Here is a 26,971-nt window from a genome sequence, read left to right as displayed (position 1 = left end):
TTCTGTAAGAATTAGAAAAAAATGCTCATGCCTTAATATTGATCTAAAGCAAAGTCTTCCTGATTATTTAACTCCTTTCTTATAGTAAGTTACTTTCTAAAATTATTCTTTTAAAGTCTACCTGAGGCTAACTGCACAAAATCTGGGTACTTGATATGGTTGCCTTGCTTAGACTTTCCCTGCATGAGAGCTGTGAGTAATGTTATTGTCAATCTGCTCCACCAAACCAAGTATTTCTCAAACATCTAAAGTCCTTTAATTTCTTCTTGACCAACTTAACAGCCTTCTGTGGGGTAGCTTTCCAGGGGCCATCAAAACCAGCTGCATCTCTTAACCTCCTGGTGAGAGTAATTTCCACCAATGAGACAGGTACCTGGGTTCAGAAACCACCTGCCTTAGGAGATGTTGGTTACATTCACCGTGTCCAAAATTTTCCATGGCTAACAATTTTTTATTATCTGCCAAGGAGTGATGTTGGCAGCACTTTCTTGTGATGTCACTAGAAGAGCAGTAGGAATGATTTAAAAGCCAGGAGCTTTGAGTTATTGTTTAAGGTACTTGATTAGCTAGGTACTGTATTCTCCTCACATTTGTCTAGAATAAAAGATGCATTTATGGGAAGCTTTCCAGATCTCTCTTCATTAAAGTGAAGGGGTCACATTTTATTTGCTGCTAAATAAAATAGTATATTACATTGCAGATTATTATACGTAAGTGTGTGTGCTTGGACGATACTTCACAGAAAGCAAGTCAAGTGCAGAGCTATAATTTGTTTCTTCTTGAGAGCCATCTTGGCTCAGAAAAGACCTTTTCTCTCCAAATGTTAAAAGTTTTGTGGAACACTTCTAATCTTGCATTCTCTGTATCATAATTTCAAGTGATCTCTGTTGACTGTTTAAACATAAATCAAAGTATAGCAGGGCAAATATTGCCTAGGAAAGGACTGGAAACCAAGTCCTACTGGATTAGAGCCTTAAAGGAGACATATGTGGTTTTGTAATGTTCGACTTTCATGTGTAGTTCTGCCTCTTGAGTGTAGCAGCTCCAGCTGTGTGTCCAGAGTGCAACTAGACAGTCTTAAAGGGGTTGTGACTTCAGCATTGATCTCACGCTTTAGGAGTCAAACAAATGAGTTCTCTCCTTCGACGGAAGAAAGTCATACATGAAACAGCCTTATTCCACCTTTTAGGAATATTAGATGGCATAGCTTCACTTTGTATAAATAATTAAAGATTACAGGATAGGTAACAATCAGAAAAACTGTTGAACTGCAGGAGGAGTGGTACTTTCACCCAAAGGGAGAGGTGGAACAGATTGGTGAAACAGTAATCTGCCTGTCCATATCTGCAAGAGCTCAAACATTTAAGCTAACCACAGCCTTTTTCTTCATGGTTATACCCCAAAGGGTTTGAGCCCAGACCACAAAGAATACCCTACATCCACCTTGCATTTGGAAGTGGTGCCACAAGCATACTACACAGGTCCTTGTGATTTTTTGGTAATTCATTTACAACCAGTGTGCTTCTGTGGCACTGGTAACTTGTGTTTGATTTATTTTTGCTGTTAACGTGCAGTTGTCTTGTAAGTTCCAGCACAGAAATCAGTTTAATTCCCTGCGGTTCTTACATCTGATCTAATACTTGATAGAGTATTTGTGAAAAATGATTGCTTTCCTTGATAAGATAGAACGGGAAAATGAGGTGTGTTTTAAAAACAGCAGCTTCATAGAATTACAGAGTCATAGGGACGAAAACGCCAAAATCAATTATATTGATGTTATTTTTGATAGTTGATAGTTGATTTTGATAGTTGTTACTATTATGTCATTTTTAACAGCCTCTGAGAATGGAAACTCCACAGGCTCCAGTGCTTCACTATTTATACAATTAGAAAGTTTCCATAATGTCCAATCTGAATCTTTGCAAATGCAATCAGAGCTCACTAGCACTTGCCCTCTCCTCAAAAGTTACAGATCTTTCCCTTTGCAACAGCTTTTGTGTAATTTTTTGTATTTCCCCTCATGTACCTCTTCTTTGGCAAAACAACATAAAAATTAAATGCACATGCTGTTTGATCAAAACAGTTTAATTTTTAGGCTAGGTTTATATGCCAAAAGGAAGAGAAAGGACCAGAGTAATGGAGAGATTACATTACAAATTCAAGTGATAACTTATTTGCCATGAATTACTACCTCATCCTGTCCTAGTTTTAGCTGGGACAGGGTTAGCTCTTCTTTTTAGCAGCTAGAAGAGCTCCGTGTTTTGGTTTGACTCAGAGGCTCACTCTGAGAAGAATGCTGATAGCAAGCTGATGTTTGAGACTCCAAGGACTTTTCAGTGTGCCGGAGTGCAGAAGCACGGCGGGATAAGGCGGGAGCATAGTTGGGACAAGGGGACACGATTCCCCTTGTGATTTGTGGTGGAACTTAAGATTGAGGGCCAAACTGGCCAATTAGTATTCTGTATCATGCAGCGTCATGCCCAGTATAAAAGTGAGGGGCAGCTGGGAAGAAGGGCTTTTGCGCTTTGGCTCTTTCGCCTCTTTTGCTCTTTTGCACTTGCTGCGCTTTTGCTCTATTGTCTTTTTTCCCTCTCTCTCCCAGTACTCCCACTCTCGGAGTACTCTCTCTCTCTCTGCCCCTCTCTATTTCGGGGCCTCAAGTTCGTCCGGGATTTGCAGTTTCGGGACGAGATGGGCTTCGCATACAAGGGGGTGGTGAGCATCCACACTGTGTATTAAATCATCTGTATTAAATTGTTCTTATCTCAACGCACGGGTTTCCCGTTTCTCCTTTAATTCTCTCCCTCATTCCTGGGGGTGGGGGAGGGTGAGTGACCAGCTGTGTGTGAGGTTCGGCCTAACCCACGACACAGCCATACCACAGCATAGAGCTCCGCAACTCATTGCATGTGGGATATTATTTAATTTAGTGTCAATGAAACATGCAGCAGCATGCTTACAGGCATGAATGAGATTGCCAGCTGTCATGGTTTGATGTGGAGGGGGGGGTGGTTCTGGTGGCAGGAGAGGGGTTTTGGTCCCTGTGACCTCCCCGGTCTTCGAACTGGGTTAGGCTTAGTTCTGGCCACCAGATCAGACTGCCATCCCCCTTGGGGTTGAGCCAATAGGGCGCCTCTGCGAATTGCCCTATTTAAGTCAGGACAAGGGAACCGGAAAAGGTGCTTCGCCCAGGATCAAGCAGAGAAGGGAGGAGGGCACTGCCCCCGCTCCCTGGCTCCCGGCTGGGCAGCTGCCTGCGTCAGGCCGGCACTGCCCATGGAGAATGGCAGTGGCGGAGCCAGCTGGGGAACTCGGGGGCACCCCACTCCCGGGGTGCCCACTGGGCTGAGTTCACCTGGAGAGGACTGAGATCTGAGAGAAACAGCCGCATCTACACCAGGTCAGTGAGGATGGAGCGGGAGGAGGTGTGCCGGAGCCGAGTTTCCCCTGCGGCTGATGGTGAGATGGCAGGCGACCCCCCTGCAACCAGGACGGCCTCGGTGGAGCAGAGACCCACTCACAGCCCGTGGGGAGAAGATGCCTGAGCCTGAGGATGGTCGTGTTGGGGTACACGACAAGGCAGAGAGGCATCTGGAGTCTGCATAACGACCCACGCTGGAGCGAGTGGCTACAGCTCCCTAAGTACCCGAGACTGTGGTAAAGCCCACACCGGAGCAATCTGTGGGGAAGGATTGTTTCCAGTGGGCTGGACTCACGCTGGAGAAGTTTGTGGATTTTTCCTCGTGGGTAGGGGATCCATTGGAGCAGGGAAAAAGGGTGTAAGGACTCCTTCTCCTCTAAGAAAGAAGCAGCAGTAACAGCACGGAATGAACTGACCTGCACTCCCCCAGTCCCTGCCCCCTGTGCTGCTGGGGGGAGGAGGTAGAGCCGGGAGGAAAAGGAAGGGGGGGGGGGGGAAGGTGTCGGTTTTAAGATCTGGTTTTGTTTCTTTCTGTCCTCTCAAGTAATCGGTTTTTGTTTCCCTTTGTCCCTCTAAGTAATCATTAATAAACTGTTTTGCTTTGAGAAAAGCTCTGCCTGTTTTGCCCAGGACCATGGTAGGTGGGTGCTCCCTCTGTTCTTGTCTCAACCCTCAGTCCCTTCGTTTTTTTTTTCTTCTCCTCTCTACTTTACTGGAGAAGGAGAGACTGTGTGAGTTTTAGTTGCTGGATCAGCCTAAAACCACGACACCAGCTCAGTAGCGCTGGAAAGATCTGGTTCCTCACAGGTTGTATGTAGGTTACAAAAAAGATTTCTCTTAGGTCTCTTCCTTATTGCTGATACCAGACTCATGGTCTTCCTGTAATTCTGTCCACTTACCAATAATGTTATTTGTCCTGCAAATAACTAACTACATAATGCAAATCACTGTATTTTTTCAAGCAGCTGTAATTATTGTTTGAGATTATTTTGGAGACCATACAAACTTATCAGGTGAAGAGAAATGGTGGCAAAGCGCAGCATCTGCTGGTGACCCAGGGTTTGTCTTCCAAAAGAGAACCAGCTGCCAGACTTGCACTCTTGAGACTGCTAATGTGCAAGTCAAGCCTAAGCATAGCTGAACTGCTTGGTACTGTGGGACTTCATAATCCTTTGGAAAATTAGTTATGGAATCATGCCTTTTGTGAGTTTAGGTGTTTCTGGAGATTAAAAAAGTTATTTATACTAGAGACTACAGACATTAGTATTTCGTATATAGATCTTCTCTTACATATGCAACTGGAAGTTTTAGCAGCTCCTAAGGTCCAGATTGCATCCACTTAACTTCAATTCAGGGTACCCAGAAATAACCACTTACACTGCCTGTGTCATGCACTATAGTTCTCATGACCCTAATCACAATATCCCTTGTTACTTCTTTCTTTTCCATTCTCTCCAGTCTGTGCCTTCCCCCACACGTCAAATTCACTCTACAGTCTCATATTTCAATTGCCCTGGTTTAAGGAAATGTCATGTTGTGTTGGAGTCTAAGAATAGAAGGTGCTCATCAGTCAACATTTTTATAGTGTGTTAATCGTCACCACAGTGAGCTGATTTGGTACTCTGGATTTTGACCACTGCCTTGGTCAATCACTGAGCAGCTCTATTCATCATCTACCTATTCTTATGCATTTGTTTCCATCATGGCCACCTAGATTAAAAAGAGAGAGGAGAAAAGAGGACAAAAATCATCAAAATTCATGTCTCCAGTGAAAAGTATTCAACACAATCTGAATTTAATAAATGCTGAAAATAACCTATGTTAAAAAAGAACACACATTCCCCCCCAAAAAATTCCAGTCTGGACTATGAATAAATATGTACTATGAACAGATGAGGGAATCTGATTTTATTAAATAGAAGTTTTGTTTCTGAAAAAAAGTCCCCACTCATTAGGGGAGTGGTTTTCTTTCCTCAAAGGCATTCATGGACAGGCAAGTTATATTTTCTATGTATTGACATCCTGTAGAAAAATGAACTTTGGATACAGAACTTTAGTGCTTATCCCTGATTATTATTACTGTAATTAAGAAGCAGCAGTGTTACTCTGATTATATCTTGAGTTACTGCTATAGTCAAAGAAAACCTATCCCATTTGGATTATAAAAATTAATGTAATAAATATATTGGACAAAAGCATTAAGAGCCTGATACATTAATGCTCTCACACTCTTTTATTAATGTCTCAGCTACTTCTGACAAGAAAGAGTATTAACAAGTACATATGGCAAGAATACATATAGCCATATATATGTATAAAGTGCGTATAAGAAAAGTAAGAATACAGATTCAGCGAGTATGTTCCAACTCATCTGTCCACAGCTACAGCCTCCCATGAAGTATCATTTTCTTCTAGTTAACCTTGGTTTCCTAGCTGCACTGAGATGATCTGACATGCATGCCACATGGAAAGGCTTTACCTTTCTGAGTACCAAAATTTTGTTTTTTCTGATCAGACTATGTAACAATTATCACGAGCACCCAGTAATAGGAGTATTTTCCTCCCTGGTGGATCGCTGTCTGTAAATCAGTTCTTTCTCACTGGTCTCTATGTCCCAGCTACATTTGACAGGAAATAAAGTTGACCAGATTCCAAAGAATTTGCTCAGTTATGAGAAAAATCCTTACCGTAGTATACAGGTCCTTTTCTGGGATCTTTGGCAATAATGCAAGTATATCCCTGTCCTGAGTGAGCTGTTTTACCAGTCTGAGTCTGCCCAAGCCGCAGTTAGCGTCCAGAAAGTCAAGGCTATTGTCTCACAAGACAATGTCCATTTGAGTAAGGAAAATTATACATTTTAAAGTAGGGGCAAATTCACAAATTAAAGTACATGTTTTGTAAAGGGGGGATTTATGTCCAAGACTTAACTGAAAAATATGAGAAAAGGAAGACAATGACCTTAGCTAAGAAAATAAAAGGGAAAAAAATCAAACTATGACTTAGTCAGGTCTAGCTCTATTACGAAATATTGAACATTGTGCCCCATTCACACAATCATAATTAAAGTCTGACTTGAATGGGATGTCTGGAGGTGATAGTCCATGTCCTGCCTGAGGTCAGGATAACTTCAAAGTGCAATGAGGTTTCTGAGGGCCTTGTCCAGCCAAGTATGAAGCTCTTCCCGGATGGAGATTCCTATGAGACTCTCACCTTTCTAGTTCACTTTTTCTTTTACCTCATTTTAGAAGATTATTTATTGAAATATTTTGGCTTTGAGCTTGTCCTAAGTATTTTTTTCAAGAAGCTCTCATCTGAGATTTGCTTCAGAGGCTTCACAAATGTTAAGTTGTTAATTTTGTGCTTATGAAACCTGGCGGCAGAGAGGTCTATGGACTGACTGCATGGTCTGCTTCAGCAGCAGGAACCAGAGTGCATAAGCCCTGCTCATGGCTTTTTCTCCAAGGGTCAGAGATCAACGAGAACAATTTTTAATGTCAAGGAAAAGTGTTTCAAATAGGAATAATTATATTCCTCCTTGAGGAAGAAAAAAATACGATCAATGTCCTCATCCTGAAAATATTCCTGTGCTTAAATCTCAACACAAGGACTTCCATTACCTTTTGTAACCCATTGATTGTGATGGGATTTCACATCTGTCTACGTTCAAGTGTACTGGTAAGCGTTAGCAAAACTCAGGTATTAGTACTGAAGTTTGCTGAAACTCCTTGTGCCTTGGTGCCTGGGGCTGGGGGAGACGGGTAGAAAGAGTCACACTGAGGGTCTGTGCCCAAGAGAGGCATGACAATTCTAAGCCTAAAGGGAGCCCAATCCAAAAGGAGTGTCCTGTGTCATAGTCGGATGAACCTGGATGTTCATCTAGGATTGCTGAGCACATTGCAGGGGTGTTGCTACTGCTCTGGGGCTGTAGAAACCTAAAAATGTTGTAGGGCCCTCAATGACACTTAAAAGGAAGGAAGGGATAAAGAGTGTAACAACTTTAGCCCGGTGGCATTCTCTGATGGCACAAACTCTCCTGGTGTTCCCCGCAAGCCATGACAGCTGTGCTGCTTCCCAGGATGCCATGGAGCTCTAACGGGAGGATGCAGCATGACGCTGCTCTGTGTTGCTGATTTATATTCTAGAATGAAATATTTTAATTAAATTATTATGGAATGAAAATATGATAATTTTCAGTAGACAGTGCAGTAATTGGACATTAGAGGAGGAAAATGAACTGTGACTGGGGCAGCAGTTTAGTACTGCAGGAAAATTGCAGTAATCCTAATGAGGTGCTAAAAAGCAAAATGAAAGCAGTCCCAGTCAGATAGTTGATTTAAAAACCCAGTTGCTTTAGGGCTTTCATGTAAGATGTATCAACCTCATTCTTATCTACAACACTTTATCTATTATTGTCAACCACTGTCATGACAGTGTGAGCTTCACTAAATGAGCACAAAGACAAGGGGAAGTTGAAGTTAATTAAAAATGCAGTATTCTTTAAAATTAAAATCTTATTTAAGGCGTGGTCAAGTATAGACTCTGTTTTACTGTATTAGTTCTGAAAGTAACATGAAAAATCGAAATAAACTCTGAAAAGCCTTGCTATTTCATAAAGAAAATATGTATACACAGGATATCTTCCAGCATGGCTGCCTAATTAAATATTCACGAAAATAAATCCACTTATACATCAAAATACATTTGCCTGGCATAATGTATAGGGCATTCAGACAGAACTCTGGCTTAAATGCATTAAGGCATCCTAATTTTCAACATTTATTTCCACTCCATATTTAATTTCTTTCTTTGTATCTGCAGTGTCATCTGTTGGCTGATTATAAAAAAAGCTTTCTCAAGCAGTAATATTCCTAGCTCCGGTCTGATCACTGAATGCTAGACTCATGAATTAGCAAAGCACATAGGTATATATTTAATTGTACCTATGCAAATAGAGTAGCTGATGTCTCGAGTGGTTAGAGCTGGATACAGTCAGGAGTGTTCTACAGGATCTTCCAAACCTTCATTATTTCTGCTTGTAGAAGGTGAGCTGGCAACTCAGCAGCACCAAGTCGCTCGCTTCTTCCCTCCTGTGGGATGGAGGAGAGAAGCAGAAGGGTAAAAATGAGAAAAATCAGATAAAAAGAGTTTAATAGGTAAAGCAAAATCCATGTGAGCAAGCAAAGCAAAGTAAGGAATTCTTTCACTACTTCCCGTGGGCAAGCAGGTGTTCAGCCATCTCCAGGAAAGAAGAGCTACATCATATGTAATGGTTACTCGGGAAGAGAAACACCATCACTCCAAACGTCCCTCCATTCCTTCTTCTTCTTCCAGCTTTGTATGCTGAGTGTGACATCACGTGGTATGGAATATCCCTTTGGTCAGCTGGGGTTGGCTACCCCAGTCGTGTCCCCTCCCAACTTCTTGTGCACCCCCAGCCAACTCGCGGGTGGGGTGGAGTAAGGAGCAGAAAAGGCGCTGACTGCGCAAGCACTGCTCAGCTGTAACCAAAACATCTCTGTCATCAACACCTTTTTCAGCACAGATCCAAACCAGCCCCATACTAGCTGCTATGAAGAAAAGAAATCACCCTACGCCAGCCACAACCAGCACAGAAGGCTGGGAGAACGAGGGGTGTTGATCGTCTCGGACTCAGAAAAGCACATTTCAAGGAAGGGACTTTGTTGCATTATATTAATGACTTGACAAATAGAAAGCGAGATGAAGGGTGCATTCGACTCATCTACAATATTTGGAAGAAAATTAAAATCAGGGCACGAGTCTGCACATTTTTCACGCTCTTTTTGTGTAGGGAACGCCCCCTGCAAAAAAAATGACTTTTTAATTAAAAAGAAGTGCCAGTGAACTGTTGATATACTGCGAGGCCAGACAAAGCCTGACAGCAGTAGTATGTGGACCAATCAAGCGAGAAAGCGGCTGAATTTGAGAAGAGGATTGTGAACAGCAAATCACCCCGACTGCCTCTCCCACCCAAGGACTCCCTCACCGCCGGGGGGACACAGACTGGCCGGGCCGCAGCGCCGAGCCCCAGCCCGCCGGCCGCCGCCGGGGCCGGGCGGGCGGGCGCTAGGACTCCGCGGAGCGCCTGGCGCGGCCGCCGCTTCCCGCGCGGCGCGAGCCTGACCTCTGCCGTGCGGCGCTGTGAGGCGCGGCGGGCGGGCGGGCTCTCGGCGGGAGGGCGCTCCTCAGGCAGCTGCCGGTTTCAAACTCCGCGATGAAAACGGCGAGGTGACTGTTCCCGTTTCTCCGAACCTTTTTTCCTCCGTCCCTGCTGAGCCAGGAAGCGTTTCTCAGGTAAACGACACATCAGTGCCGAAGGGTCTGTAATGCTTCCTGACGTTATCATTACTCAGAAGCGATTTCTTTGAGACGAAGCGTCGAAGGCGAGGAACTTCCACGCAAAGCCAAACATAACTTCAGCTCTGCAATTGGAAAAAGAAAAAAAGGAAAAAAAAAAAAATCAGTTATTTCAGCCTGCGTAAAAGCTGTTGACTTGCGTGGCTCTGCACTGTGCTGACCCGTGTGTTCCCTGCTGGTGAGGGCCTGGAGCCAGCTAACCAGAAATACTGGACTTAAGATGGGAGTGAAGCTGCCTGGACCCAGCTGGAGGTGAAAATGGTGCTAATTCTCTGTCACGTCTTCAGTAGAAAGGCATTCAAATGCTTTAAAAAATTGAGGGCAAAGTGTCCAGCTCACTTCTAAAAATAAACCGTAAGATAATATTTGGGAAGTCAGGCAGAGTTTAAAGAGCATTTAGGCACCCAGAGGTACACAGTGGGTTCAACAGAGGGAAGTCAGATGTGGATCCTAACCTCTTTTGAAGCCTTTTAATTGTTTTAATTTATGTGATCAAGATGCCTGGATACAGTTGAAAACTTTACCTCGATTAGTTAGCTTGGCATCCAACTCCAACTTGGAATTCAGTTTGATTCCCACCTGGAAACAGCTCTTAATCAGGGAAAAGAAACGGGCACCTCCAGATGCTGACTCATTCCCTTAAATGTACGTAGTGTAGGATGGGCTAAATTCTTTTATAGAGGTTCTTACCTTTTTTCATGGGCAGCAGAGAGTAGGTAATTACTTTTGACTCTTCTATCCGACTCACATTTAATGACCTTATACAAAGGCCCCCCGCCCCCTGCCTTGAAATTGCCTCAGGAATCATACTAACCTAGGAATTAATCTGGTGGTTCACTACCAGAATAGGGATTCTTCAATCAGATGATTTTCAGGATGTCCTCAAGTGGTATAGAGAGCATGGCAGTCCCTTTCATGAAGGAAGCATTTTCTTCAGGAAGATATTCTTGTGAAAAAAAAAAAAAAAAACAAAACAGAGCAGACCCATATGCAAAAGACAGGAAGAGAAAATTCTATAAATTGACTTAGATTTTATTGCCATAAAAATTCAAAAATTCTGTGAGCACCACAGAGCCAAGACTCTGGAGCAGTGTATGGTGGACGGCTCTGCGAAGCCTCAGCCTTCAGGCTTGTCTCCCATGTTGAGGGCAACCGGCAGGAGTGGCAGACAGGGTTTTTGTTCTGCCTGCTGGGACAACGAGGAGTAAAGCAACATCGAGTATTTGGCCCAGGATATGTTAAAATTTTATCAGAGCAGAATAACATGTAGAGATATACATCAATGCATTATTTTTAAGAAGTTATCTGAAAATACTGTTCCTCAGACATAATCCAGACTATAGCACAGCACCTGGTGCCATTAATCAGTTCTGCTATTTTCATAGCTGACACTGGGAATAACCTTGAATAGGTCACAGTTCCCCAGACTGATACTTTACAGCACAGGACTAATGATTCACTTTAATAATTTTAAATTAATTCTCACTTTTTCCTGATCCTCTGATTCAGTTTTCCACTTTCTGGTAACTGTCTTACACTTTTATCTCGATCAATAATGTTGTGAGTAGTCAGAGTACCTGACAGATGACAACATCTTGGTTATTTAAGAAGGTCTCTTATGACATGGGACTATCTACTAAGGGCGTTTTCTAAAAAAAAAAAAAAGCTTTTACTTTATAATATACTGCAGATGCAGATAGAAAGTGATGTATTATGTGAAGTACTAAACAAAGAAATAAATAACTAGCTATAGGAGTATTTTTTTTTCCTTCCTGTCACAAAGCAATCTAAATTTTAGTATTTATTCTAGAAATGTCCTAGCCTCTTAGAGGCAAATTATGCATGAAATAATGCAATTAAAACTGAAATAAAAGATTTAAATGCAGCCTCTAGAGGCACTGAATGGCACCACACTGTCTCACTCTTTACTGCCTCTTAAAATGAATGCTCAATTTATAGGAAAACCTTTCCAGTCCTGGCTCTTAGAATCCTCTGGTTTTGATGGCACTAATCGTAATTCAGTTTTCCTACGCCATGGGAACGTCAGCATTTCCTTCATGCTCCAAAATGAACAAACAACTCCATGACCAAACACAACTTTAGTGCAGGGAGGAGTGTCTTAAGTCCAGATTTCTTGACTGGCTTGTTCCAGCTTTTTCAGAAGATATGCTTATACCCTTCCTGAGACTCTCAGTTAATATTTTTGTCATTGGCAATCTTGGGAATCACACTTGGAAAATCATTGATGGCACCACTATGAAGTAAGGGATCTTTGAGAGTGGTGGATGCCATCTTCAAAACTGCTATAAATGTTACATATCCAACACTATCAATGATAAGGGTGGAAAAGACACACACATTTGTAGTGATGTAACAACTTGCAAAGAGCCTGAACTACTTTTTTTCTCTTCCCTCACTCTAAGCTGCTAAAGAGTTTTGATGACAAACATTCAAAATCCAGAAATACTAGCAAAATAAATGAACATTTTTTTTCTGGATTCACTGGCTAAAAACAATGACTTCACAACTGGTTTCGTTTGGGAAGGAAGATTCATGGTGAAAGAGGAAGAGGTTAGGTCAATTTCTAGTGCACAGAACTTAATAAATAGGTTATATTTATCAACTGGCACACCAGGATTGTAAATAACTTCACTAAAGTCTCTCTGACTGTAGTAAACTACATTGCATAATCACAGAAATTGATTTTCTCAACAAGAACAGAGATCAATCTATGGAAACTTCTCTTTCCGACTGTGAGAGATGAAGGGATATCATGACATCAGAATAACTTTAGAAAATGCATTTGCATTGAACAAAACACTGAGAGGATCACAGATATGTCTGACTGCTAGCTTGAGTAGCTGAAATATCACAGAGGAACATCAGGATTTGTTGTCTCACTGTTACTGTGGTGCTGAGCTTCTAAGAAGCAATCTTACAAAAAACTCAGTTTTTTAATCAGTTTTTGAAAACCAGCAAACCAAAAAGACATGCTAGTTGGAGATTTTCAGAGCTTGTTACATGGGAGGTCTAAAACAAATGCCATGAACATGTTCAACATTTGAAGTAGCCCACAAAGTTAGATTTTGCCAGTTTCCAGCAGGAGGGAGTGATACATTATTACCTGGAGACTTGCCAACACGGATAAGGAATTGGCTGAATGGTCACACTCAGAGAGCTGTGGTCAGTGGCTCAATGTCCAAGTGGAGACCGGTGCTGAGCGATATTCCTCAGGTGTCAGTATTGGGGCCGGTGTTGTTTAACCTCGTTGTCAGTGACATGGACAGTGGGATCGAATGCACCCTCAGCAAGTTTGCTGACAGCTCCAAGCTGTGTGGTGTGGTCGACACGCTGGAGGGAAGGGATGCCATCCAGAGGGACCTTGACAGGCTGGAGAGGTGGGCCTGTGAGAACCTCATGAAGTTGAACAAGGCCAAGTGGAAGGTCTTGCACACGGGTTGGGACAATCCCAAGAACAAACCCAGGCTGGGCAGAGCAAGGATTGAGAGCAGCCCTGAGGAGAGGACTTGGAGATGTTGGTTGATAAGAAGCTCAACATGAGCCGGCAATGCACGCTTGCAGCCCAGAAAGCCAACCATAGCCTAGGCTGCATCAAAAGAAGCGTGGCCAGCAGGTTGAGGGAGGTGATTCTGCCCCTCCCACTGTGATCTTGTGAGACTCCACCTGGAATACTGCATCCAGCTCTGGGGCCCCCAACATAAGAAGGACATTGAGCTCTTGGAGTGAGTCCAGAGGAGGGCCACAACGATGATCCGAGGGCTGGAGAACCTCTTCTGTGAAAACAGGCTGAGAGAGTTGGAGCTGTTCAGCCTGGAGAAGAGAAAGCTCCAGGGAGTCCATCTAACAGCCTTCCAGCACCTAAAGGGGGCCTACAAGAAAGCTGGAGAGGGGCTTTTTACAAGGGTGTGTAGTGATAGCAGAAGGGGCAATGGCTTTAAACTGAAAGGGTGTAGATTTCCGTTAGATCTGAGGAAGCAGTCCTTCACTCTGAGGGTGGTGAGGCACTGGAACAGGTTGCCCAGAGAAGCTGTGGATACCCCACCCCTGGAAGTGTTCAAGGCCAGGTTTGATGAGGCTTTGAGCAACCTGATCTAATAGAAGGTGTCTCTGCCCATTGCAGGGGGTTGGAAGTAGGTGATCTTTAATGTCCCTTACAACCCAAACCATTCTATGACTCTATAATAACACCAAACATTAGGCCGTCAGCACGGTCATACCCAGCAAGTCCTGACTCACCACAGCCAGGATAGTTTCTGTTTGCATGAGTCTGAAACGTGCTTGATTATGTCTGCTTGTGTTGGGGTAGTAGATCACTTCTGGGACCAATAGTTCACTGCAATTTTGGTGAGGTTCCAGTTCTGTAAGGCTTGAACACCATCACGTGACCATTCAAAGTGGTGTAAACTTCCATAAATGTTAACATATACAAGAAATTTACACAAGCAGCATCTCACATTACAGAAAAGTTAAATTGCTTCCCCTTCATCATATCATCAGGCACGTGTTTGGTAAGTGTTGTCTTAGCTGGTATTGACAGAGATAATAGAATTTATTTTTCAAGGGATCCACTTTTTTAGCAATCTGCTTACAACAGTTTAAATGATTTACCTGTTGCAAATGTTCCAAAATGAATGTTTTATTTAATTATTAAACATCATCTTTTATTTTGCTGTTAAATTAGCATTTTAGAAGGGTAGAAATTTGTACAGAATCCTGTAAGCAAGACTACCTGTGCCATAATTAGAGTCTTTTAGGCCTAAAAGTGCAGCCAATCACATTAGCTTATTAGCCAATATGCTAGTTAATATGTTCCAAGTATTTGAAAGTACAATGAAGGCAACGCCCATAGCCTTTAACATCTGGGAAGTTAAGTTTTTGACTCCTGCGTGTAGTATAACCCTTCATTTCTCAGACACCACTTTCCATCCCTGTTAATTAGAATACACTCTCGTAACATTTTTCTTGTTGTGAAACAAGCCCCAAAAAGCTGCAGGTCACCACCTGGTGAGAACCTAAAATGTGAAAGGACAGCATTAGATGCAGGTTCCTTCCCAAGCCGCACAGAATTACTCCTAGCCCAAAGTTAATGGCGAAACATCAGTAGTGCAAAACATCACTAAATCTCGTAGAATAGAGGGGACAAAGCAGACCAAACATCATGATCTGTATTACAGAGATGACAGTACAAAAGATATTAGGCAGAGGATAAACTGTATTTAAACATCAGGCATAACAAAAAGGCTAGGAACAGTGCGTCCCGGGTGTAGACATGATTGCAGTCAACAACGCAGCACGTGTTAACAAAAAACATAGTGACTGAAGGCATCTTTAAAAAAAAAATAATTTCTGTCACTACAGATTTGAGAATAGCCCATTATAAAACCTGTGTGCTAGACAACCGTTACTGGCATGTGGCATTCATCCATTAGTGGCCCGTGGAACTGAAGCAGCTAAAATACCAGTAAGAATCTAAAGGTTATTACAGACACATCCAGATTTGTTGTATAAGTGAGTGGTACCGACCGAACATAATAATGCGAAACCTGATTTGTAGAGCACGAACTGCTCTACAAAGGTAAGTAAGCAGTACCAAAGATAAGATGTTTTGTAAATGCTTAGTCAAAGAGTGTATATATAAATACCAAAGCAGAACATATAGTCTTTGATGGCAGAGTTTGATGATGTCTAAAGAAATGGGACGTTTTACAATGACTCATATTATAAAAATGAATCACAATGTACCAGCAGCAGCTGTTCTTGTTGACAGAATTATGCTTGCTTGCCTTAGATATGTATTAAAAATACAGATGTAAGCTGCCATATAGGAATAATAGAGAAGGCAGGAGAACCTACAGGGTTAGGTGGTTTAGTTTTATGAAGAGGTTTCTTCTCACTAGAAGGGACTAAAAGCAAGGTCCATAAATTGGCGGGGGGGGGGGGAATTTGGTGGGACACAAGGAAGAAAAAGTCTATAGTATTTGCAGCTGAGGTCCATACAGGAAAGAGTGAGGAAACAGGATTACACAATACAGTCAATGCTGAGATATTATTAGCACATTTCCCTCCTACTGTCAGTTTCCCTGCAGAAATGTTGCATTGGTACTGTCCGCAGGAACCTGAAGAGCTCCAGCTAAATTGAAATAAAATAAAAAAAAAGGAGAAATGCCACAGTCTTTATACATGCAAAGCATTTCAACTACTGAAACAAATCCAGGTAGCTTAGGTATTGATGCAGCTAATGAGTACTAGCATGGAAAAAGTAATAATTGGAAGCAATGTCTGTAAAGTATGAGATTTTTTGGTGTTATGATAAGAATCTACATTTCTCTGAAGAAAATTCAACTGTTTTGAATAGACATAGAAATGAGACTGATACAGTCATTGCCCAGGATTTTAGACTGTGCAGCAATTTAGTAATTAAAATGTTAGCAGCCATAGTAGCACCCAGGGCAAGTACTTAGGGTTTCATGGGTAATTCCACTATTACTACTGAAGTCACCACCAACTGCAAAGGTTTTTTTTTCTCAGAATTCCACTGATTTAGTAAGAAATTGCTAATTTAATACCTGATTGTTTACTGGAAACTATTCAGGATCTGCCTTATATGAGCTGAAGTCGACAGCTGTCTTTTCACCAATCCTATCAGCAATTGTCCCTTACAAAAGCAAAGGAAGATATATGCTCATCGAAGAGTACCATTTAAATTCTGGGTTATCAGAGCTATTTGTTATTTTGTCACTATGTGTTTTGGCATTTTCTTAATATCGTCAAGGCAGAAGAGGGTTCTGAGAAGAATCCAAAAGACATGATACTATTTGTGGTACTGTTGGTACTATTTGATACTAACCATAACTATTTGTATTCCTGGCTTTAATATCTGCCTCTGAAACATAAGCACATTACCATTATTTTATCTTACTGCTCCTATTATTATTGTTATTGTTGTTATTATTACTCCTACTGTTGCGGCTATCACAGTGATCTCATTGTGCTAGGCACTGTACAAACACCTCAACGGTGATCACTAAGCTCTTTATGCAAAGGCAGGTGCTCGGCAGCCACCGGCGTACTGCAGCTCTTCCTGCTGTGCAGACCCGTGCACAGTGCATGGGGCGCTTCGACAGAGACTACAGAGATCACATGCACCCTGCCGCCTCAGTCTGTAATCTTTCCCATGTTTTAAATGAGAATTTCTAGTACTTTATGTAACGTGTCTCAGGTGTTTTGCAGTAGCTGAGCAACAGCTGCTTAGGAGCACTCACAATGTTTCCCATTGTTTTGGCTGGACAGAGCTGTGAAATCACCCTGCTGTTTCATATTCTCTCAGAGCATGCATTATGAAAATCTAGGAGCACATCGTTGATTTAGATTTTTCATTTTGGTCTATTTGGATCTATTTTGTGTAGAGTCATCCTGGGATTTAGGATCAGGGACATTTTCAAATTACAGTGATTTGTGCTTCATGTTTTCTTTTTTAAAAAAGAAATTTTCGCTCTCTTTTTAATATTGGCTTCAAATTCTGAACCACTTTCCTGCGCATTTTCAAACTCTTCACATATATTCCTATCTTCAGGTGCAACTGTGACATACTCTACATAATTCATATTAAATTACAGTCCTTATATTTCGAGTTCTCATCTCACTATTTAATGTGAACGTGGGATTAGTGTCTTTAGAAGACATCCGAGCTTGCCCTTTCAAAGCAATTATTTTATGAGGCATTTCAAAGATTGATTTATTTTTGCATTATGCTGAAACCAAGCATCAGGCTCTGTGCGTCCGAGCAGAAGCCCTGGAGCTTTATCACCCTCACAGCCAGTAGCTGTTGTCACACTTCTTGAATTACAGCTTCCTTATGCACACTGCCATGGCATCTTTAGCTGATCAAGTTATATTCTGTTTTGAGTTTGGAGAGAGCGGTGGGGAAAAAAGAAGAGAGGGAAAGAGAAATGAAATAAAGGGAAAGGAGTGAATTACAGTAGATGAAGACATCAAAGTCTGCTGCGTATCAGTCAGGATCTTGCATCTTCTTGGCAATGTTAGAGCTGGAAGGTGAATCAACAAGCAGGAACTGGAAATCGAGTGGTTATTTTCTTGTAAAAAGATTATATAAAAAACATGAATAAAGGAATTACATTCGTGTCGTGGGTTAGGCCGAACCTCACACACAGCCGGTCACTCACCCTCCCCCACCCCAGGAATGAGGGAGAGAATTAAAGGAGAAACGGGAAACCCGTGCGTTGAGATAAGAACAATTTAATACAGATGATTTAATACACAGTGTAGATGCTCACCACCCCCTCGTATGTGAAGCCCGTCTCGTCCCGAAACTGCAAATCCTGGATGAACGCAAGGCCCCGATATAGAGAGGGGCAGAGAGAGCGAGAGTGGGAGTACTGGGAGAGAGAGAAAAAAAGGCAATAGAGCAAAAGCGCAGCAAGCGCAAAAGAGCAAAGCGGCGAAAGAGCCAAAGCGCAAAAGCCCTTCTTTCCAGCTGCCCCTCACTTTTATACTGGGCATGACGCTGTATGATATGCAATACTAATTGGCCAGTTTGGCCCTCAATCTTAAGTTCCACCACAAATCACAAGGGGAATCATGTCCCCTTGTCCCAACTATGCTCCCCCCTTATCCCGCCGTGCTTCTGCACTCCGGCACACTGAAAAGTCCTTGGAGTCTCAAACATCAGCTTGCTATCAGCATTCTTCTCAGAGCGAGCCTCTGAGTCAAACCAAAACACGGAGCTCTTCTAGCTGCTAAAAAGAAGAGCTAACCCTGTCCCAGCTAAAACCAGGAAAAATCGCATGGGTGCCAAGAAGCTTACACCTAATGAATGCACAGCTGATGTATCCACATCATACTTTAGGAATTAATTCTCTCTGAAATATGCTGTTTTCTTTTTATGTCATAATCTAAAACCAAATAAGTCTTTGCGTTGCCCAATAAAATAATTAGTTTGAAAGGGTGCATACACATGGTTTCAAAAGAAAGCAGCCTAACCCCGCATTTCTACTGAAGCCAGATCAATTTATTGTGGCAGCTGCTAACTGCCTCCTTCATTTCTCTGTCAGGTTTCCCTCTCTACAGTCCATCCCAAAACTATGTAACAATTAAAAATAGATTTATAAATCCATTTGCTGGCACAATTATGAAACATTTCCTTTCTTAGACTCAACTTAAAACCTTAAATGTATAGTGTGTAATGAAAATATTTCTTCCTGTCATCACTCAAATATGAAAGGAAAATATTGTAAAGACTGATATCATCAGAAAGTGTTAGATGAATTTCAAAGCAGATGTATAACTTGGGAAGAAAAATGTGCCCAGACAAAAGTCTGTCCTTTTTTTCAGTAGCCTGTCTACAGCAATGCCTGGTAGCAGCTGTAGAGAGAAGAGTATTAGAAACAAGGCAAATACAGAGGTTTGGGGTTTTTATTTCCTGATTTATCCCCTCAGCTTCTGGCTATAATGACAGGGACTTTCTGAGCTAGAATCATCGTATCACCTGATGGATTTACCTTTTCTTAATTATCTTATTTATTTTTTAAGCCTCCACAACATCCTGTGGCAATGCGTTTCACAATATCATTGTGAGTCGTGTGGAAAGCACCTAATTTTTGTATGTTTGATTTTGTATATTTTATTGTGTGCTTTGTAGTGCTTGTGTTATAAGAAATAATGATGCATCATTTCTATTTGTGTCCTTTAAGGTGCTGATGACTTTACATAGATTTTTCCCTTAAAAATACTTTTTCCACAAGCTGAAGTCAAAAGCCTGTTCATCGTGTGGAGCCTTTAGTCATATATTCACCCCCCTGCATCATTTGTAGCTCTGTTATAAAATGTGTAGAACTCGGTAGCTGAACAGTATACAGACCACAGGTGCCCTAGCAGAGTAATCCATGTTTCACGCTGAAACTCCGTCCTAGTAATTCCTATAATTCAATTTCTATTCTAGACTACAGCTGAGTACTAAGTTGATATTCTCAAAGGACTGTCCACAACTACCCCACAGTTTCTTTCTTGTTGGAAATAATTTGCAAATAACGGCATATTTTCTCACCTCATTATTTATCTTTGAGGAAAAAGATAGAGCAGTGGATGTGGTCTATCTTGACTTCACTAAAGCATTTGACACAGTTTCCCACAGCATCCTCACAGCTAAACTGAGGAAGTGTGGTCTGGGTGATCGGATAGTGAGGTGGATTGTGAACTGGCTGAAGGATAGAAGCCAGAGAGTAGTGGTCAATGGGACAGAGTCCAGTTGGAGGCCTGTATCCAGTGGAGTCCCTCAAGGGTCGGTTCTGGGACCTGTATTGTTCAATATATTCATCGATGATTTGGATGAGGGAATAGAGTGCATGGTCAGCAAGTTTGCTGATGACACTAAACTGGGAGGAGCGGTTGACACACCAGAAGACTGTGCTGCCATTCAGAGAGACCTGGACAGGCTGGAGAGTTGGGCAGGGAGAAATTTAATGAAGTACAACAAGGGCAAGTGTAGAGTCTTGCATCTGGGTAAGAACAACCCCATGTACCAGTACAAGTTGGGGTCTGAACTGTTGGGGAGCAGCACAGGGGAAAGGGACCTGGGGGTCCTGGTGGACAGCAGGATGACCATGAGCCAGCAATGTGCCCTTGTGGCCAAGAAGGCCAATGGCATCCTGGGGTGTATTAGAAGGGGTGTGGTTAGTAGGTCGAGAGGGGTTCTCCTCCCCCTCTACTCTGCCTTGGTGAGGCCGCATCTGGAATATTGTGTCCAGTTCTGGGCCCCTCAGTTCAAGAAGGACAAGAAACTGCTTGAGAGAGTCCAGCGCAGGGCCACAAAGATGATGAAGGGAGTGAAGCATTTCCCTTATGAGGAAAGGCTGAGGGAGCTGGGTCTCTTTAGCTTGGAGAAGAGGAGACTGAGGGGGGACCTCATTAATGTTTATAAATATGTAAAGGGGTGACTTTCATGAGGACGGAGCCAGGCTCTTCTCAGTGGCATCCAATGATAGGACAAGGGGAAATGGATATAAGCTGGAACATAGGAAGTGCCGCTTAAACATGAGGAAGAACGTCTTCCCAGTAAGGATAACAGAACACTGGAACAGGCTTCCCAGAGAGCTTGTGGAGTCTCCTTCTCTGGAGATGTACAAAAGCCTCCTGGGCGCATTCTTGTGTGATCTGATCTAGGTGGTCCTGCTCCGGCAGGGGGATTGGACTAGATGGTCCTTTGAGGTCCCTTCCAGTCCCTAACATTCTGTGATTCTGTGAAAAGGTTGTCTCATTAAGAGCAAATTCTCCTGTGAAAAACAAATGAAGTTACTCCTATACAAATTGTTATGCATGGGTGTATTTGCATTCATTTTGGTATTTTAGGAAAAAATTTTTTACCATGAGAGTTGTAGAACACTGGAACAGGTTGCCCAGAGAGGTGGTGGATGCTCCATCCCTGGAGATGTTCAAGGCCCGGTTGGATGAGGCCCTGAGCAACCTGATCTAGTTGGAGATATCCCTGTTCCTTGCAGGGGGGTTGGACTAGATGACCTTTGAAGGTCCCTTCCAGCCCTAACGATTCTATGATTCTATGATTCCCATACTTGCAGTCCCCCTAAAGAATCTGCTTCATAGTCAGTAGACTTGGAGTGGCCCTAGTGGGCCAGTTCTTGCACATTCAAGTAGTCATCAGCCACTTCTAGGCAGATATCTGTGGCAGTAAATTTGTGAAAACCAATTTTTGCCACTTGTCTAACCAGCTGACAAGAAGAGTGAAAGACAGAGTTTCATAGGTTTAATAGAGCTTTAAACTAGTATTGCTGGGGGAGGGGGAGCACAGTTCAGCCTACTGCTGTCAGCATGGCGCCAGTGCCAGCACCGAGGGTCCAGAGGCTGAGGAAGGATCACAGGTATGTTCAAATGAACTTATGCTGCCACCCAAGAGAACCCCTGTCACTCCAGCCAGCAAGTCGGCTTTGTCGGGAGCCCTGCTAAAGTGTATGTACACCAACGCACGCAGCATGGGAAATAAACAGGATGAACTAGAGATGCATGTACATGAGCAGGGCTACAACCTTATTGGCATCACGGAGACGTGGTGGGACGACTCCTATGACTGGAGTGTCAACATGGAGGGGTATAAGCTTTTTAGAAAGGACAGGAAGGGGAGACGAGGAGGGGGTGTTGCTCTCTACGTCAGCAACCGGCTGGAGTGCGTGGAGCTACACCTGGGGTCGGAGGAGGAGCTGACAGAGAGCTTATGGGTCAAGATTAGAGGACGGGGACGGATAGGGGACGTTACGGTAGGAGTCTGTTACAGGCCACCTGGCCAGGAGGACAGAGCAGATGAGGCGCTTTATAGCCAGATAGGAGCAGCCTCGCGGTCACAAGCCCTGGTCCTCATGGGGGACTTCAACCACCCTGACATCTGTTGGAGAGACAATACGGCAGGGCACGGGCAGTCCAGGAGGTTCCTGGAATGCGTGGATGACAACTTCCTCCTGCAGATGATAGAGGAGCCGACAAGGAGGGGTGCCATGCTTGACCTTGTGCTCACCAACAGGGAGGGACTGGTGGGCGATGTGAAACTTAAGGATAGCCTTGGCTGCAGTGACCACGACACAGTGGAGTTCAAGATCCATGGGGCAGCAAGGAAACCATTCAGCAAGCTCTGTACCCTAGACTTCAAGAAGGCGGACTTCGGCCTCTTGAAGCACCTGATGGGCAAAGTGCCGTGGGAGGTGGCCCTGGAGGGACAAGGGGCCCAGGAAAGTTGGTCCACATTCAAGGAGCACCTTCTCCAAGCTCAGCAGAGGTGCATCCCGACGAAGAACAAGTCGGGCAAAAAGACCAGGAGGCCGGCGTGGATGAGCAAGGAGCTCCTGGACCAACTGAAAATGAAGAGGTTAGCCTACAGAGGGTGGAAGCGGAGACAGATAGCCTGGGAGGAATACAGAGAAGCTGTAAGAGTGACCAGGGATCAAGTGAGGAAGACTAAAGCCCTGAAGGAATTGAATTTGGCAAGGGATATAAAAAGCAACAAGAAATGCTTCTATAGGTATGTAGGGGACAAAAGGAAGTCCAAAGAGAATGTAGGCCCCCTCCGGAAGGATACTGGTGCTCTGGTTACCCGGGACATAGAGAAGGCTGAGGTACTCAATGAATTTTTTGCCTCAGTCTTCAATGGTAAAGCCTCTTGTCTTACCACCCAAGCTGTGGAAAGAACTAGCAGGGACTGTGAGGATGAACCACCGCCCACTGTACTTGAAGAGCAGGTTCGAGAACATCTGAGGAACTTGAGGGTGCACAAGTCCATGAGACCTGATGAGATCCATCCGCGGGTCCTGAAGGAACTGGCGGATGAAGTTGCCAAGCCACTGGCTATTGTATTCGAGAAGTCGTGGCGGTCTGGCGAAGTCCCCGATGACTGGAAGAGAGGGAACATAACCCCCATTTTTAAAAAGGGGAACAAGGAGGACCCGGGCAACTACAGACCGGTCAGCCTCACCTCTGTGCCTGGCAAGGTCATGGAGCAGATTCTCCTGGGAACCATGCTAAGGCACATGGAGAGCAAGGAGGTGGTGGGTGACAGCCAACATAGCTTCACCAAAGGCAGATCGTGCCTGACCAACTTGGTGGCCTTTTACGATGGGGTGACAGCATCGGTGGACAAGGGTCGACCAATGGATGTCATCTACCTGGACTTGTGCAAAGCTTTTGACACTGTCCCGCACGACATTCTTCTCTCTAAATTAGAGAGTCATGGGTTTGATGGATGGACCACTCGGTGGATAAGGAATTGGCTCAATGGCCACACTCAGAGAGTAGTGGTCAACGGCTCAATGTCCAAGTGGAGACCGGTCACAAGTGGCGTCCCTCAGGGGTCCGTGTTGGGCCCGGCCCTCTTCAACATCTTTGTCGGTGACGTGGACAGTGGCATGGAGTGCACCCTCAGCAAGTTCGCCGATGACACCAAGCTGTGTGGTGCCGTCGACACGCTGGAAGGGAGGGATGCCATCCAGAGGGACCTTGACAGGCTGGAGAGGTGGGCCCGTACCAACCTCATGAAGTTTAACCAGGCCAAATGCAAGGTCCTACATCTGGGTCGTGGCAATCCCAGGCATAAATACAGACTGGGTGGTGATTGGATTGAGAGCAGCCCTGAGGAGAAGGACTTGGGAGTACTGGTGGACGAGAAGCTCGATATGAGCCGGCAATGTGCTCTTGCGGCCCAGAAGGCCAACCGCGTCCTGGGCTGCATCAAGAGGAGCGTGGCCAGCAGGTCGAGGGAGGTGATTCTCCCCCTCTACTCTGCCCTCGTGAGACCTCACTTGGAGTACTGCGTCCAGTTCTGGAGTCCCCAACATAAGAAGGACATGGACCAGTTGGAGAGGGTCCAGAGGAGGGCCACGAAGATGATAAGAGGGCTGGAGCACCTTTCCTATGAGGACAGGCTGAAAGAGTTGGGGCTGTTCAGCCTGGAGAAGAGGAGGCTCCGGGGTGACCTTATAGCGGTCTTCCAGTACCTCAAGGGGGCCTACAGGAAAGATGGGGAGAGGCTGTTCAGGAGGGCCAGTTATGATAGGACAAGGGGTAATGGTTTTAAATAGAGGGAGGTAGGTTCAGGTTGGATATTAGGAAAAAATTTTTTACTATGAGAGTGGTAGAACACTGGAACAGGTTGCCCAGAGAGGTGGTGGATGCTCCATCCCTGGAGACGTTCAAGGCCAGGTTGGACGAGGCCCTGAGCAACCTGATCTAGTTGGAGATATCCCTGTTCCTTGCAGGGGGGTTGGACTAGATGACCTTTGAAGGTCCCTTCCAGCCCTAACCATTCTATGATTCTATGATTCTATAAAAATAGACATTCCCATCTAATCTGAGTTCCCGCATAGCACAACTCATTGTATTTCACCCTGTGAGTCCTGTAACAAGCCTTATAGATGTCTTTTAGAAAAATGTATATTCTTTCAATGAAATCTACAGGTAACTTTGCCCCATTCCCAGTGGTTACACCTGCTAAAAAAATGGAGTGTGATTTTGCATTCTGTTCATCTACTAGAGGTACAGTAATTTTGGTCTTTTTCTGCCAGATTCATGAGTTGCCTGTTAGCAGATATACTTCCCTCTCTTCACTGAAGTATCTCAAACACTGCACAGAATGGGAAATCAGTCCTGTTCAGATGATTACAACCAGACATGATTTGTTTTCCCCTGGAAGGATTACTTGCCCAATTACTACTTTAAAACATGTTGCAGCTGATGTTATGGGACCATGTGGAGTTAGCAACTATATATTACAAAAGCCTTTAGAAATCAGCACAGATTTCAAAATGGAGCCATACAGGAAATAGTGGTAAGCATGTCTAGAGGAAGAAAAGGGACCAGGCTTTAAAGGCTATTACAAAAAAAGCTAGTTTTGTTCCTAGCAGAATTTACAAAAGCAGCTTTATCTCACTGCAGTGCTCCTTACTCATTTAGGCAATTCTGTAAATATCACAAGGCTTCTCTCTGCATGATATCTGCACAAATTTTGTCCAACAACAGTGAGTCTGAAATTTATTTATTTTTTAAAAACATTATCACCAATACTATTATTTTTAATGCTGTCACAAACACATCAGGTACAGGACAGGAGGTGGAATTCAGAACAACGTGAATGGCTAAGTGAGAGGAGGTAACAGAGACCAGCACCCCAAGACACTGTGCTCAGACACATTCTTCTTTTAAACTGTGTTGAAATAACCTGGAGTGAAAAAACAGCTGTAAACTCCAAGTTCTTTTTGCAGAAAAACAAAATATCTGTAAAACGAACACGGGTTGGTAGTAGGAAAAGAAATGTGTTCTGTGCAGGCTGGAAAACAATGCAACACAACCTACAATTATTGCCCTCTTCAGGGTTTGGAGGTGGTACATTGTATCAACTTACACTCCTGTTTGGGGCAGAAAACGTGAAGAAAAGGTGACTTTTGGGGGCAAGAAAAGAAGAGATGTGCACTGTTTTATGAAGACTGTGGCACAGCTGATCCTCAGATGACCTGACCAGTAGGGAGGGAAAATAAAACAAACACTGAGAGTGGTATCTGTCAGGTACTAATTACCAGAGGCACAAGTTTACAGTATGTAAGTACAGAGGCGGTAACAGAGCTATCACAGTGCTTGGATGTCCTTCTTCTACAGCTCTGAGGTGCATTGTAGATGGCCCAAGTTTGCAACATTTTTATGGCGACCTACCAAATTCAAGGAGAGTTTCTCGTTGAAAGCTGTATTTTTCACTCAACACTAAGCTCTGTGAGGAAAAGTTTTCTTTCCTAGAGCCAAATATAAGCATTATAAAATTGCTACCAGATTGGAAAATCTGACATGAGTAATTCTGAAATAAACCATTAGATGCGGGCATGTTTCACTGACTCTTAATGGATAGCTCAGTGTGCTGTAGCGAGGCTCGGGGTGGGGGCTGGGGCTCCAGGCATGCAGTTCTGGGGCACTGAGCCTCTGCACAGCTGATCCTCCTGAGTTTCCATCTTCCTAATGCCCTGGCAGAGTCCCAGAGTGTCTTAGGACTTCATTTCTTCAGAGCAGCACTCCAGAAGCAGAGATCCCTAACATGGCTCGGGCTGGCCAGCTGCCCAGGAAACACAAATTTGGAAATACGGGCTCCTCAGCAGCACTTTGACAGTGCATTGGCAGTGTACCTGTTTGTCTCTATTTAATATTAATTCACAGAAGACAACATATCACCACAAAACATCCTTAACCGTTAACGAATTGCCGCTTTCCAATGAAATTGCTTTTTCTTCCAAATGTTTCTGTGCAATTTTATTTCATGGGCAATAAGAAATGAGATATTGTAACATGCATTAGCACCTGTCTGCAGCTCCCCATGCTCATGCCCAGAAGTGGTAAAACAGAATCATAGAATCATGGAATCATAGAATGGTTAGAGTTGGAAAGGACCTCAAAGATCATCTAGTTCCAACACCCCTGCCATGGCCAGGGAAACCCTCCACTACACCAGGTTGCCCTCATGCAACCTGGCCTTGAACACTTCCAGGGATGGGGCATCTACAACTTCTCTGGGCAACCTGTTCCACTGCCTCACCATCCTCTGAGTGAAAAATTCCTTCCTTATATCTAATTGAAATCTCTCCTCCTTCAGTTTAAATCCATTGC

Source organism: Tauraco erythrolophus, chromosome Z (assembly GCF_009769465.1).
Source record: "Tauraco erythrolophus isolate bTauEry1 chromosome Z, bTauEry1.pri, whole genome shotgun sequence".
NCBI lineage: Eukaryota > Metazoa > Chordata > Aves > Musophagiformes > Musophagidae > Tauraco > Tauraco erythrolophus.
The sequence above is the reverse complement of the archived record's forward strand: the minus strand, read 5'-3'. Positions refer to the sequence as shown.